The following is a 12,500-nucleotide window of genomic DNA, read 5'->3' as shown; positions in this document are numbered from 1 at the left end:
TCCTGTTCAAATATATGATCCGTTATAACGGTTACAAAGAAAATAACGGTTCCCGTTCAAATATATTATCATTTACGATGGTTAAAAAAGAAATAATGTTTCCCGTTCAAACATATGATCCGTCACGACAGTTACAAAGGAAATAACTGTTCAAATATATGATCCATCATAACGGGTATAAAAGAAGTAACGGTTTTATTTTGAATATATGATCCGTTAAAACCGTTACAAAGAAAATAACGGAATCTTTTCATCCTGGATGACGCCGCCAGATTTTAATTTTATCTTTTATTATTGTTATTGTCATTGTCATTGTCATTATCATTATCATTATTATTACTATTATTATTATTATATACTTTTTATTTTAATTACTATTTATTTATTTATTTATTCATTCTAATTTATCTTATTTATCATTTTCTTTCTTTTTATTCATTTATCTATTTATCTATTTATTTATTTATATATATATATATATATATATATATATATATATATATATATATATTTTTTTTTTTTTTTTTTTTTTTTGTTTTTGCCGTAGTATTTCTTGCGTATCTGGTGTCACGTTTTAATTCTTATCATTTATGCTGCTACCATCAATCCATCTAATTCATTTCCGTAACAACTCCTCGGAAGGTTCTTAAGTACATTTCTTCAAGTAAACGAAACAACATTTTCTCCACAACAGCTAATTGTTAATCATTGCTAATATATTCCGCGAGAACTTGAGGGGGGGCTTGCCATTCCGTCCGGTAAGGTTTAATATCTCGACTAATAATGCCTCCACGTGACGTCACCAAATGAACTTTGTTGTCACTGAAATGTCATGCTCATTGTCGCTTATCTGGAGAAAGGACAGAGGCTAAAGTTAGGTTAGCTACTCCACCTTCACCTCCTCTTCCTCCTCCTCCTCCTCCTCCTCTTCCTCCTCCTCCTCTTCTTCCTCCCCTCCTCCTTCTCCTCCTCTTCCTCCTCCCCTTTTCCTCCTCCTACCCCTCCTCCTCCTCCTCCCCTCCTCCTCCCCTCCTCCTCCTCCTCCCCACTCCCCTCCTCCTCCTCCTCCTTCCCCCCTTTTCCCTACTTGCCCTCCTTACCACCTCCTCTCCTCCCTTCCGCGTCCCCTCCCTCTTCCCTTACCATAGTCCCAGTGACCTCGTTTTATATAACACATTGTAGGTCATACGTGATCCATTGTCCGCTATTAGCATAAGGCTATGAGTTATATTTTCTGCACTATACAGTGCACTATGCACCATACACTATACATATACATCACATACAATATGTAATATGAATATACAATAAGCCTATACAATATACAATATGCAATATACAATATACAATATACAATATACAGTATATAGTATACAATATACAATATACAATATACAATATGCAATACGCAATATACAATATACAATATACAATATACAATATACAATATACAAGATACAAGATACAAGATACGATATGCGATATACGATATACGATATACGATATACAATATACAATATACAATATACAATACACAATATACAGTATGCAATATACAATATACAATACACAATATACAGTATGCAATATATAATATAAAATATACAATATTCTATGTACAGTATACATTATACACTATACAATACACAATATACAATACATATCATATACTATATTCTCTGCAGTATACAATATATATCATGCATATCATGCATTGTACAGTATATATTATACATTATACAGTGTATATTATACATTATCCAATAAATATTATTAAATATACATTATACATCATGCATTAAATTTTGTACATTATACATGAAACATTAAACACTATACAACAGGCATTATACATTATATATTGTACATTATATATTGTAATCATGAATTATACATGATAAATTATGCATTGTGTTTTATGCGTTATGCATTATACACTATAGATTACATTATACCTCCAATATACATACATCATTCATCAAATATCATATGGCATACATCATACGTCACACAGCATATATCATATATGATCTATTATACAATTATACATCATTCGTCATGCTTTATATGGTACATAGTAGAAATACGAAAATGCTCATTTTGACGTTTTCTATGGTTCTTTAATTTTTTATTTATTCATTTATTTATTTATTCATTTATTTATTTTTACAGATGTGTAGACGGCTGTATTTTGTATGCATATATTTCTGGCAGTGAAGTAAAAAAATAATTCAACATTCTTTAATTCACTTTCTTGTATAGTTCAGTGACAGCAACATCAAGCTAATTTGAAAAATGTGTACATTACAACAATACTGAAAACGCGGCAGATCAGGTCCTGCCGCCATTAGCCAATCAGAACTAGGATGATCATTTAGCGTTGTTGCGATTGGTCCAGAGACGGACGACTCCGCCATACCAGGAATTTGCGGAATCCAAACATGTCCGCTACTCAGTCGCTTGTCCAGTACTCGTTACCCGTGTTAAGTGACAAATTAGTGGTATAAAGTGATATCTTAAGTGTCTACACTTTCCGAAAGTGAAACACAAAGAAAAGAAAAGTTGATTAATAAGCAGTGAACTAAAGATAGTGACATAACGATGCGTGTGTGTGTGTTTTATGTTACAAAATAGTTTTGATTTGTGAATTTGAAAAATAATGTTTTAACTAGTTTTTATCTTTCAAAGTAACGTTGATGAGATGAAGAAATTACTCATAAAGTGTCATAAATCGAAGGATCTAATCCTTCTAAATTATTATCAAATGATATATCAAAGTGTGTGTGTGTTTTATGAGTTAAAAGATAGTTTTGATATGTGAATTTGAAAAATTGTGTATTACCTGTTTTCATCTTTTAATGTAACGTTGATGAGATGAAGAAATTACTCACAAAGTGCCGTAAACCGAGGAATCTAACTCTTCTAAATTATTATCAACCGAGTGAAAAAAATATTAAAAAGTGTCTAAGTGAATCTAAGTTGATTATGGTGATTGTGGCCCCCAGGCTACTCAACTTCTACCCAAGTTGAAGTTGAAAACTCCAGTTTGATGGAGTTTCTTGATAAACACGGTGACACAACAACTTCAAGGTAAGAAAGAATAATGACTTTCAGGACTCTGTTACCTTAAGAGGATTGAATCCTTTCAAATGAGTTTGGATCCTTTTTTAAAAAAGGTTTAAGTTCCTCTGAAGGCGATTGGATATATATTTCAGAGGATTGAGATCCTTTAAGGGAAATCCAACCCCATTAAAAGGGGTCAAAATCTATAAAGTATTATCCAACCCCATAAAAAGGGATCAAAATCCATTAAAATGGGTCAAGTCCCATTAAAAATTATCCAATCCCATTTTTAGAATCCAATCCCATTAAGACTATCTAAGGACCGTAGAGGACTGAGAGCACGTCATTTATTAATTTATCTTGTTTTATCTAAATCCTTTATTTTTCTTTATTTTTTGTCTCTTTTAATTTATATACTGATTTACAGAGATTGACTGGTATATCTATTTATTCCTATTTTTACCTGCTTATTCATTTATTTGTTTGTATGTTTACTTACTTTTTTTATTCATTTATCTATTAATTTATTTACCTATTTATTTACTTATCTATCAATCTATATATTTCGTCCATTTATTTCTATATGTATTCATCTATCATTTGATTTATTTATGGGCTTTTCTGTTTGTTTGAGTATATTGCTAGTGGAGCCCTCGACGCGTATGGAAAAGAGAACCTTCTTTTGACAAAAAAAATAAAATAAAATAATATATAATGCTGGGTCTCCACGAAATGATAATTTTCCTCAGTATCTTTTTTTCTCGTTTTGGTAATTTTTCAAAAGTGCACAACTACGCTATATAGCAATAGAAACTTAAATATTCATTTTGTGAATTATAATACATCAACGGAATATACGTCTTTCTCGTCGGAAATCAATAACAGAAAAAAAAAATTGCTAAAAGCGATGTACTAACGAACGAAGCCGCGACGACTGTTTGAGACGCCATCTTTGTTTTGATAGATGCGGAGGTCGAAGAAATTAAAGTGTGATAAATTCGTCTAACCTAACCTACCTAATCTAACCTATCCTAACCTAACCTATCTAACCTAACCTGGATTTAGTACTGCGGTGCCTGTAATTCTAGAGGTCATCAGGATCGTCGTCGTCGTCGTCAGGGATGTTGACGGCCATTTTTGTCATCCGATCGTACTGTGGGATGTACAGGAGTTTCATAGATTGATGTATTAAACTTTACAAAATCAAAATTTAATTTTCTATTGCCATATCGCGTAGATGTGCACTTCTAAAAAAAATACCCTCAATTTTTTTTGTTTTTTTCCAGTTTGGCTTCCGTTGTAAAGTAATTGGTTTTTGAGTTGCCTCTGTCTATGAACACACGACTAATTCATGTGCAGTTCTCAAAAAGTACTTTTTTATTCTCTGGCTTCCGTTGTAAAAAAAAATGGTTTTTGAGTTGTCTCTATGAACACGTATTTATAAACAACGACTAATTTATGTGACCCAAGATGTTCAAGAAAAGGTCCCAAATCAAGCAGAGCCCTGATTACAGGAAGTTAATCATACCTAATCCCCAACTAAGCACGTTAGTTGACCTGACCTAATCTGACAGCCTTGTTCGCCGAGAGCGCTAATAACCTAACCTAACCTAATTATCTTCCCGGTTAAAACCGCTAGTTAATCTGATTTAACCAAACCTAATCCTCAAGAGAGGAAGTCGGGGTCAATCCCTGAAGACTCGTTCCCGTCCCCATTCTAAAAAAGAAAAGAAAAAAATTGCACCACAACTCTACTGTCGCCTTTTACTGTCCGCCCACTTACACGGGCCTAACCTTGCTCTCCCTCTCTCCCCTTGCTCTCCCCTTCCTCTTCCCCTCTCCCTTTGCTTTCCCCTTTCCCCTTCCTCTCCCCTCCCCTTCAGTATCCCTCACCTACCCACTCTTCCCCTTCTCTCCCCCTCCCCTTCCTCTCCCCTCCCCTTTCATCTCCCCTCCCCCTTCCTCTCCCTCTCTCCCCTTCCTCTCCCCTTCCCCTTCCTCTCCCCTCCCCCTTCCCCTTCCTCTCCCCCTTCCCCTTCAGTACCCCTCACCTACCCACTCTTCCCTTCCTTTCCCCTCTCCTACCCCTCCCCTCCCCCTCTTTCATCTTTCCCCTCTTCCCTTCCCCTCCTCTCCTCCCCCTTTAATACCCCTCCCCCTCTCCTCCCCCTCTCTCCTTTTCCTTCACCCTTCTCTCCTCCCCTCCTCTCTCCCTCCCCCTTCTCTCCTCCCCTCCTCTCTCCCTCCCCCTTCACTACCCATCTCCTACACCCTCTTCCCCCTCTCCCTCACCTCCTCCTCTCCCCCTCCTCCCTCTCCTCCCCCTCTCCCTCACCTCCTCCTCTCCCCCTCCTCCCTCTCCTCCCCTCTCTCCTCTTACTCCTCTCCTCTTCCTTCACCCTTCTTCCCCTCCCTCCAACATGGCTGACCCTACGGAAAATAGTAATATTTCTAATAGCGTCTAACAGGCTTAACCTCAATAAGTGATTATAGTTTCGAGCAAGAGAAAGAAAGATTGTGGTTCTCTCCCCCCTAAAAAAAAGACAACACGCACTACCAAAATATAAAGAAATTAACGAATAAAAACAAAAAAAATCACAAACTCTTCAAAAACACTCTTCCCGTGTATTAGTAGTAAGCTTCTGAGGCGGCCCCGCGTTGTAAAATATTTACATTTTTAATCCGATTTCTGTCCGGCTATTACTGTATTTAAGGCGATTTCGTAATGTATTTTTAACCCTTATGTTTCGTTTTACCATCCCACGTGAAAACTAAATATGGAGTTTAAAGAAGGTCTTCCTCATTTTGGGAAAAGATCCGCTAATGGAAAGGGGAACAAGGCAGTCAAGAAATTTTGGTTTTGTATCAGAAAATGTGTGTACATATAGTATGTGCATATATACATACATACGCACATGCATGCATACATATATACATACATACGCGTAAGTAACCACTAGGAAAAGTAAACTAACGAAGCAGAGCGCTTTTCGTATAATTACATCTTCAGTGCAGATGCAAAGAAGGAATTATGTGTTTTTATTGCATTAGTGTTTTTATTGCATACATACATACATACATACATACATACATATATACATACATTCATGCCTACATACATTCATGCATACATACATGCATGCATACATACATACATACATACATACATATATACAAACATACATACATACATACTAATTTATCTATATATCTGTTCATTCATTTATCTACTTGTTTATATAATTACTTATCTATCAATCTATATATTTCGTTCATTTATTTGTTTATGAATTCTCATCTATCAATTATGAATTATGAATGGGTAGTTAACGAATGGAATAAACTTAACAACCATGTAGTGAGCTCTGAAACTATTGGTTGGTTTAAGAGAAGATTTTTATGAATAGGGATGGAAGGCGAAAGTGGACATGGAACTACCTAGTGTAGGCCTTATAGTCTCTTGCAGTCTCCTTCATTCTTATGCCCTTATGTTCTTGTGATTAACACTTCCTGTGTTGTCATTAAACTTTATTCCTTTCATCTCCTTATCCTCTCCCTCGTCCCCCAAATCACTTGGTCCTGAAAAAGCTGAAGTTCAGGAAGACAACATAAGAATGGAGAAGACTGCAAGAGACCGTAAGGCCTACACTAGACAGTTCCATGTCCTTTACCACCTGTCGTCCCCTTCCATAAAGTTATTTAAGCTCAAACAACCGATAGATTCATCGCTCACTACATCTTGGTTACGAAATCTATTTCATTCGTTAACCCAGCGTTTCTCAACCTTTTTACCTTTGCGTAACCTTTAAGATAAATTGCATGTCTCAAGGAACCCCTGTGCCCCCCCCCCAAAAAAAATACCATATCTTTCTCATTTTATTTTCATCGTAATAATAGGTTAGGTAGGATGATGTCTATATTCCATTATTACAATAACCAAGAATACGTCGTGCGTGTTTAATCATATTACGTATATGAAATTAAATAAAAAATCAAAAGTGCATTAGCTTATCTCACTTGTTCTCGCGGAACCCTTGGGAACCTTTTGCGGAACCTTAAGGTTCCGGGGAACCCTGGTTGAGAAACGCAGCTACCGTTTCTTGCCTATTTCCTTCATAAATAATTCTTGAGTGGTTCGCGTCTCTGCAGGGCATAGGGGACGTGCAGTTTATGTGTGTGTGTATGTACACAGTGGGCGTTGTGTTACAGTGGTAAAGTGTTTCACTCGAAACGCCTACGAGCGAAAACGGGGCAGAGTAAACATTAAGAAGTGTTTGCACAGAGAGTACAATGCTATCCACCACTCCAGTAGGATACTCGCCAGCCGCATGGGTTTAGAGCGTCGCCACTTGCGACGGGGGTTGAAGTGATGGCGGTTCGAATCCTGCCCCCAGCGAGTTGGACCAAGGGTATGGTTCATGAAATTCCACGATACAAAGTCCCCTGTAAGGGGCACCGTCCTAGCCTCCTGATAGGGGAATTAGTGACGTTTAACCGAATTACCAATCATATAGATTTTGTTTTTAGTAGAACAAACTCAATATGATTGGTAATTCGGTTTAACGTCATGAACTCCCTTATCAGGAGGTTAGGACGATGCCCCTTACAGATGATTTCATTCAGTCGACTGGTGTAAGGAAATGGATCGTCTTGGTCTGATTGGTGGTCTATTGAGACCCGATGGCCGTGGTTCCCTCCATCCACCCTCTGGAGACTAAGACCCTTTGGTTTTAACTAGACCAAAGACGGGACGGAGAGGGGGGTCGCCGAATTAATGAAGCGGCCTTGCTGTGGATGTGCTGTGTCTTGCGACACTGCTTCTGACCCAGGGCAGTGGACGGGATGCAGGGATGACCCGTCATCCAGGAGGTGCCAAGATGAGAGGGAAGGAAGAGGGTGGAGGGGAGTGGAGTGTGTAGGGGATGGAATGGGTGGGAGCGGTTTCTGTGGCTTTTTTCTTTTTGGCTACCTCCCGTGTAAGGGGGAAAGAAGCCTTTGGTATATGTATGTATGTATGTTTGTATGTATGTATGTATAGAACAAAGAGTCAAGACTCCTCTCCTTAGCCTCACCCTTAAGCTCCTGAAGAGTCTTCCTACAGACCCTCTTCTTTGCCGAAGAAGTCTTCCCATTCTTGTAGGTTCTCATTCACAGCTTCCGTCGAAGTTTACACAAAGAGATTTCTTTTGGACGCCTCGCGCGGGTGTGCGTGGGTGTGTTTGTGTTTGTGTGTGTGTGGGGTGGCTGGCTTCTGTCTGTTTGCTGTGCCAATGCTATCTTCACGGTTGCAGATTTTTAGCCGGAAGGGATTTTCTTTCTAGCTTGAAGCTTCTATCAAAGCTCAGGCCAGATGTGGGAGGTTGGGGGCCGGCGGGTGGCTGGGGACTGGTGGGAGGCTGGAGGCTAGTGTGAGTCTGGAGGCTAGTGGGAGGCTGGGAGCTGGTGGGAGATTGAGGGTTGGTGGGAGGTTGGGGGCTGGTGGGAGGCTGGGGACTGGTGGGAGGCTGGACGCTAGTGGGAGGCTGGGGACTGGTGGGAGGCTGGACGCTAGTGGGAGGCTGGGAGCTGGTGGGAGATTAAGGGCTGGTGGGAGATTGAGGGTTGGTGGGAGGTTGGGGGCTGGTGGGAGGCTGGAGGCTAGTGGGAGGCTGAAGGCTTGTGGGAGATTAGGGCTGGTGGGAGATTGGGAGCTAGTGGGAGGTTGGAGGCTAGTGGGAGCCTGGAGGCTGGGGGTTCTGGAGTCTCAACTCAGTATGGCGTTAGGTCCCATTCATCCTTTTGGTTCCTTTTAGTCTTTTCCAATGTTGAGTAAACATGGATTCGAAGCAATGATTCTAAAAAAAAAAAAGAAGAAGAAAAAAAAAAGTAACTGAAGTTATGTAATCGTTTAGTATGCACCGTACAGTTGCCAAAATTCTATGGTTACACCTAGATGGGGGTAGGATAGGGTTGCTGAAAAATCAGTGTTATCTGTTCGTTTCACAATGGCAACACGCGAATACACACAAAAATGGCTGTCACGTGATCCGTATTGTGCGAGTAGATGGGCCACACGCGGAAATGCTGCCAACTGTACAATGACGCGGAAGCAGCTTTTACGGCAATTTGTCAAAAAAAAAAAAAAAAAAATGGAATTTCCTGGATACGATGACTTTACATTTTTGATATTTACCAAGAAGGAAACATTTTGTTTTCTCACTCTTGTGTACCAGTTTACCCACTTGTTTATCTTTTTCTGAATTTGTTTTTTGTCTTTCTATGCTTTGCCTTGTTATGGGTATGATGAATCTGTTGGAAATTGGTTTTGCGAACTAGGGGTGAATGGAGGGATGGTTAAAGGTTCTAGTCTACCTGTTGGACCTGCGTAGAACCATGATCCTTATTTGGGGAAGGTGGAAAAAGAAGACATGGGTCTAGTTCCGAGTTGATTTTTTACCGGTTCTCTTTTGAGTTTCTTCAGAGAAATGTTTCTCTGGGTGGAAGATGATGGTATACATTGGTGGTAGACCGATTCCACGTTCCCAGCGTGGGACAAAGCTGAAGGTATATATTGTTTATTTATTTATTCATTTATCTATTTTATTTTATTTTATCTTATTTTATTTTTTATTTATTTCATTTCTTATTTATATATATATATATATATATATATATATATATATATATATATATATCTTTTTTTTTGGGGGGGAGTGAAATGTCATTCCCACGAGCTTTTAGTCCGTATGGTGGGTGTTTATGGACGACACACCTTTCAAAAGTTAAAGTGAGATGGTTTAGCTTGTCAGAGGAGCATGGAGGATGGTGCAGTGGAATAGAGAAGTTACAGCTGTCAAAGCGGCGGCGGACACACTAGTAGCTGACGGTGATAGATTCCGCGTTCCCAACGTGGGTTGAAGCTAAAGGTATACGTTATTAGACCGACTCCACGTACCCAGCGTGGGTTGAAGCTATAGGTATACGTTATTAGACCGACTCCACGTACCCAGCGTAGGTTAAAGCTACAAGTATTACAATAACACAAAATACATGTCCTGGATTCAGTTTATTCACTGTAAGAACAATAGAACAAAATAAGAACACAGGAACAAAATGTTCCCATCGCAGTATTTATTGTCATCTTCGGAGGAGCTGGTTTGCCTAATCTTTCAGTGACGTCATGTCACATAGCCCCCATGTTCTTGCAATAAGAACATAAACTGTTATTTTGTTCAATTGTTCTTACAGTAAATAAACTGAACCGAGGACATGTATTTTGTATTACTGTAATACTTGTACCTCTTTTGGTAGGGGTAACAAGACATTCGGACCACACTGTACAATGGTGGACAGACCCCACGTTCCCAACAGATCCTTGTTTACTTTCTATTAACGCCTTCGCTATTCTGGGAGTGTGCAGGAATGAATAAAATCATCTGACGGCAGCAGACACATTAAGACATAAAGCACCACCCGGTAGGCAAGGGGTTCAGTACGGACATTGCCACATCACGAATAGACAACTTTATGAATGGGGATGACAGGTGGTGATGGATACGGAACTGCCTAGTGTAGGGCTTATGGTCTCTTGCAGTCTCCTTCATTCTTATGTTCTTATGATCACTGTCATCCAGCAGCAACCAGAATAAAATGAATAACGGATACCTGATAAAAAGGTTAGAGATGGTTTACCAGTTGAATGGTTTACGAATGGAATAGACTAACGGTGGTATTCTAAAAAAAAAAAGGCAAAAAAAAAACAAAAATTCTTACATAAATCTTGTATAAATCCTTGGAAGGGAAAGATTTATATAAGGGAAGATTTTTTTTTAAGAATACCACCATAAGATTCTTACGGTGGTATTCTTAAAAAAATTCTTTCCCTATATGAATCTTTCCCTTCCAAGGATTTATATAAGATTTATTTATGGAAAGATTTTTTTTTTAAGAATACCACTGTTAGTAACCATGTAGTGAGCGCTGAAACTATCGGTTGTTTTAAGAAAAGGTTAGACAACTTTATGGATGGGGATGACAGGTGACAATGGACATGGAACTTCATAGTGTAGGCCTTATGGTCTCTTGCAGTCTCCTTCATTCTTATGTTCTTTCATATGGTACTTCCTCCGGCCACCGCCAGGCTCTTCTATTCGTTTTCGTGGTTCCCTTTGAGCGGTAGAAGGAAGGGTCTAATTGCAGATCAAATTTGCTTTGAATTTCTTGAAGTGATTCTCGTTCTTACTGAGGAAGGGCGGCCTGAGACTTTGCTGGAGTCTGTTACTGTATTTTTGTGCAATAGCGCCGTTATCACGTGACCCGCACTTCCTCTCTCTTTCTCTCTCTCTCTCTCTCTCTCTCTCTCTCTCTCTCTCTCTCTCTCTCTCTCTCTGTCTGTCTGTCTCTGTCTCTGTATCTCTCTCTCTTTCTGTGTGTGTGTGTGTGTGTGTTTGACGTACACGTAAACACGCACGCGCGCATACACACACACGCATTCTCTCTGTTTATCTCTCTCTCTCTCTCTCCCTCTCCCTCTCTCTCTCTCTCTCTCTCTCTCTCTCTCTCTCTCTCTCTCTCTCTCTCTCTCTCTCTCTCTCTCTCTCTCTCTCTCTCTCTCTCTGTGTGTGCGTATCGCATATACATAAACACACACGCACGCACACACACACGCACTCACGCACGTACGCACAAACATACGCACAAACGTACGCGGTTATGCACACACACACACACACACACACACACACACACACACACACACACACACACACACATATATATAGAATGGCTTACTGACCAATATTTTACGAAATATAGCTCGTTTATGACAACATAGCTGTCAAACCAAACATTATATGAAGAGCAATTACGATTTGATAAAAACAAATGGAAAAAAGAATTCAATAATGTTCGTATTTCCCATAATAAATCGTATCCTAGGTCGCTGTTAGCAATGTGACATATTGATTACATATGTAGAAAAACACACTAATGTGGATACGCACATCCAATGTCAGTTATGTACAGTTGCCATCACTTCCAAGGTTTACAAAGGGTTATCACACTGGGCAGCTTCCGTGGGTTTCATCAGCGCCGACAGTTGAGAGTTCGTTAGAGTTCAAACGACTTCGGTTACAATATTTGAATTTTCAAATCTCCAACTGTCAAATTATCTTTCCGTTATATATATCAAAGTTGAATTGATGAACTAAGAGACTGTAAAATCTAGACGAATGTTAGAAATAATGCTGAAATGCTCTTAGGGAAGTCTAGGTTTCGGTAAGTGAAGTCATATTCTAGTTATCTAAATTGAGGTTGGAGGTAGGATGCTGAAGGAAAAATAGCCCAGTGTGATAATCTATTAGAAGATGACGTCAGCCACTGTAGTAGCCAGAAGTGGAAGCGGGTCTGGTGGTCAGCCAGGTCAGTCCCACGCATTTCCGGTCTGTCTTGTGTCAAAC

At 39.2% G+C, this 12,500-nt stretch overlaps 1 protein-coding gene across 3 annotated transcripts in view; it reads right to left on the bottom strand.

The window, feature by feature from the left end:
* Window positions 1–12,500, bottom strand: part of LOC143038940 (carbohydrate sulfotransferase 1-like) — a 166,971-nt gene that overhangs the window by 69,947 nt on the left and 84,524 nt on the right. The window contains exon 3 of one of the 3 annotated variants that reach the window (XM_076208736.1): window positions 4,119–4,216. The exons of the other annotated variants lie outside the window; for them this stretch is intronic. The gene's annotated coding sequence lies outside the window, so the exon portion shown is untranslated. The remainder of the gene's footprint in view (window positions 1–4,118; window positions 4,217–12,500) is intronic. 3 annotated transcript variants of the gene reach the window in all.

This window comes from Oratosquilla oratoria, chromosome 25, assembly GCF_046742065.1.
Source record: "Oratosquilla oratoria isolate Oo_2021 chromosome 25, ASM4674206v1, whole genome shotgun sequence".
NCBI classification, from domain to species: domain Eukaryota; kingdom Metazoa; phylum Arthropoda; class Malacostraca; order Stomatopoda; family Squillidae; genus Oratosquilla; species Oratosquilla oratoria.
Note: the sequence above shows the minus strand (reverse complement) of the source record. Positions and strands in the feature narration are given on the sequence as shown.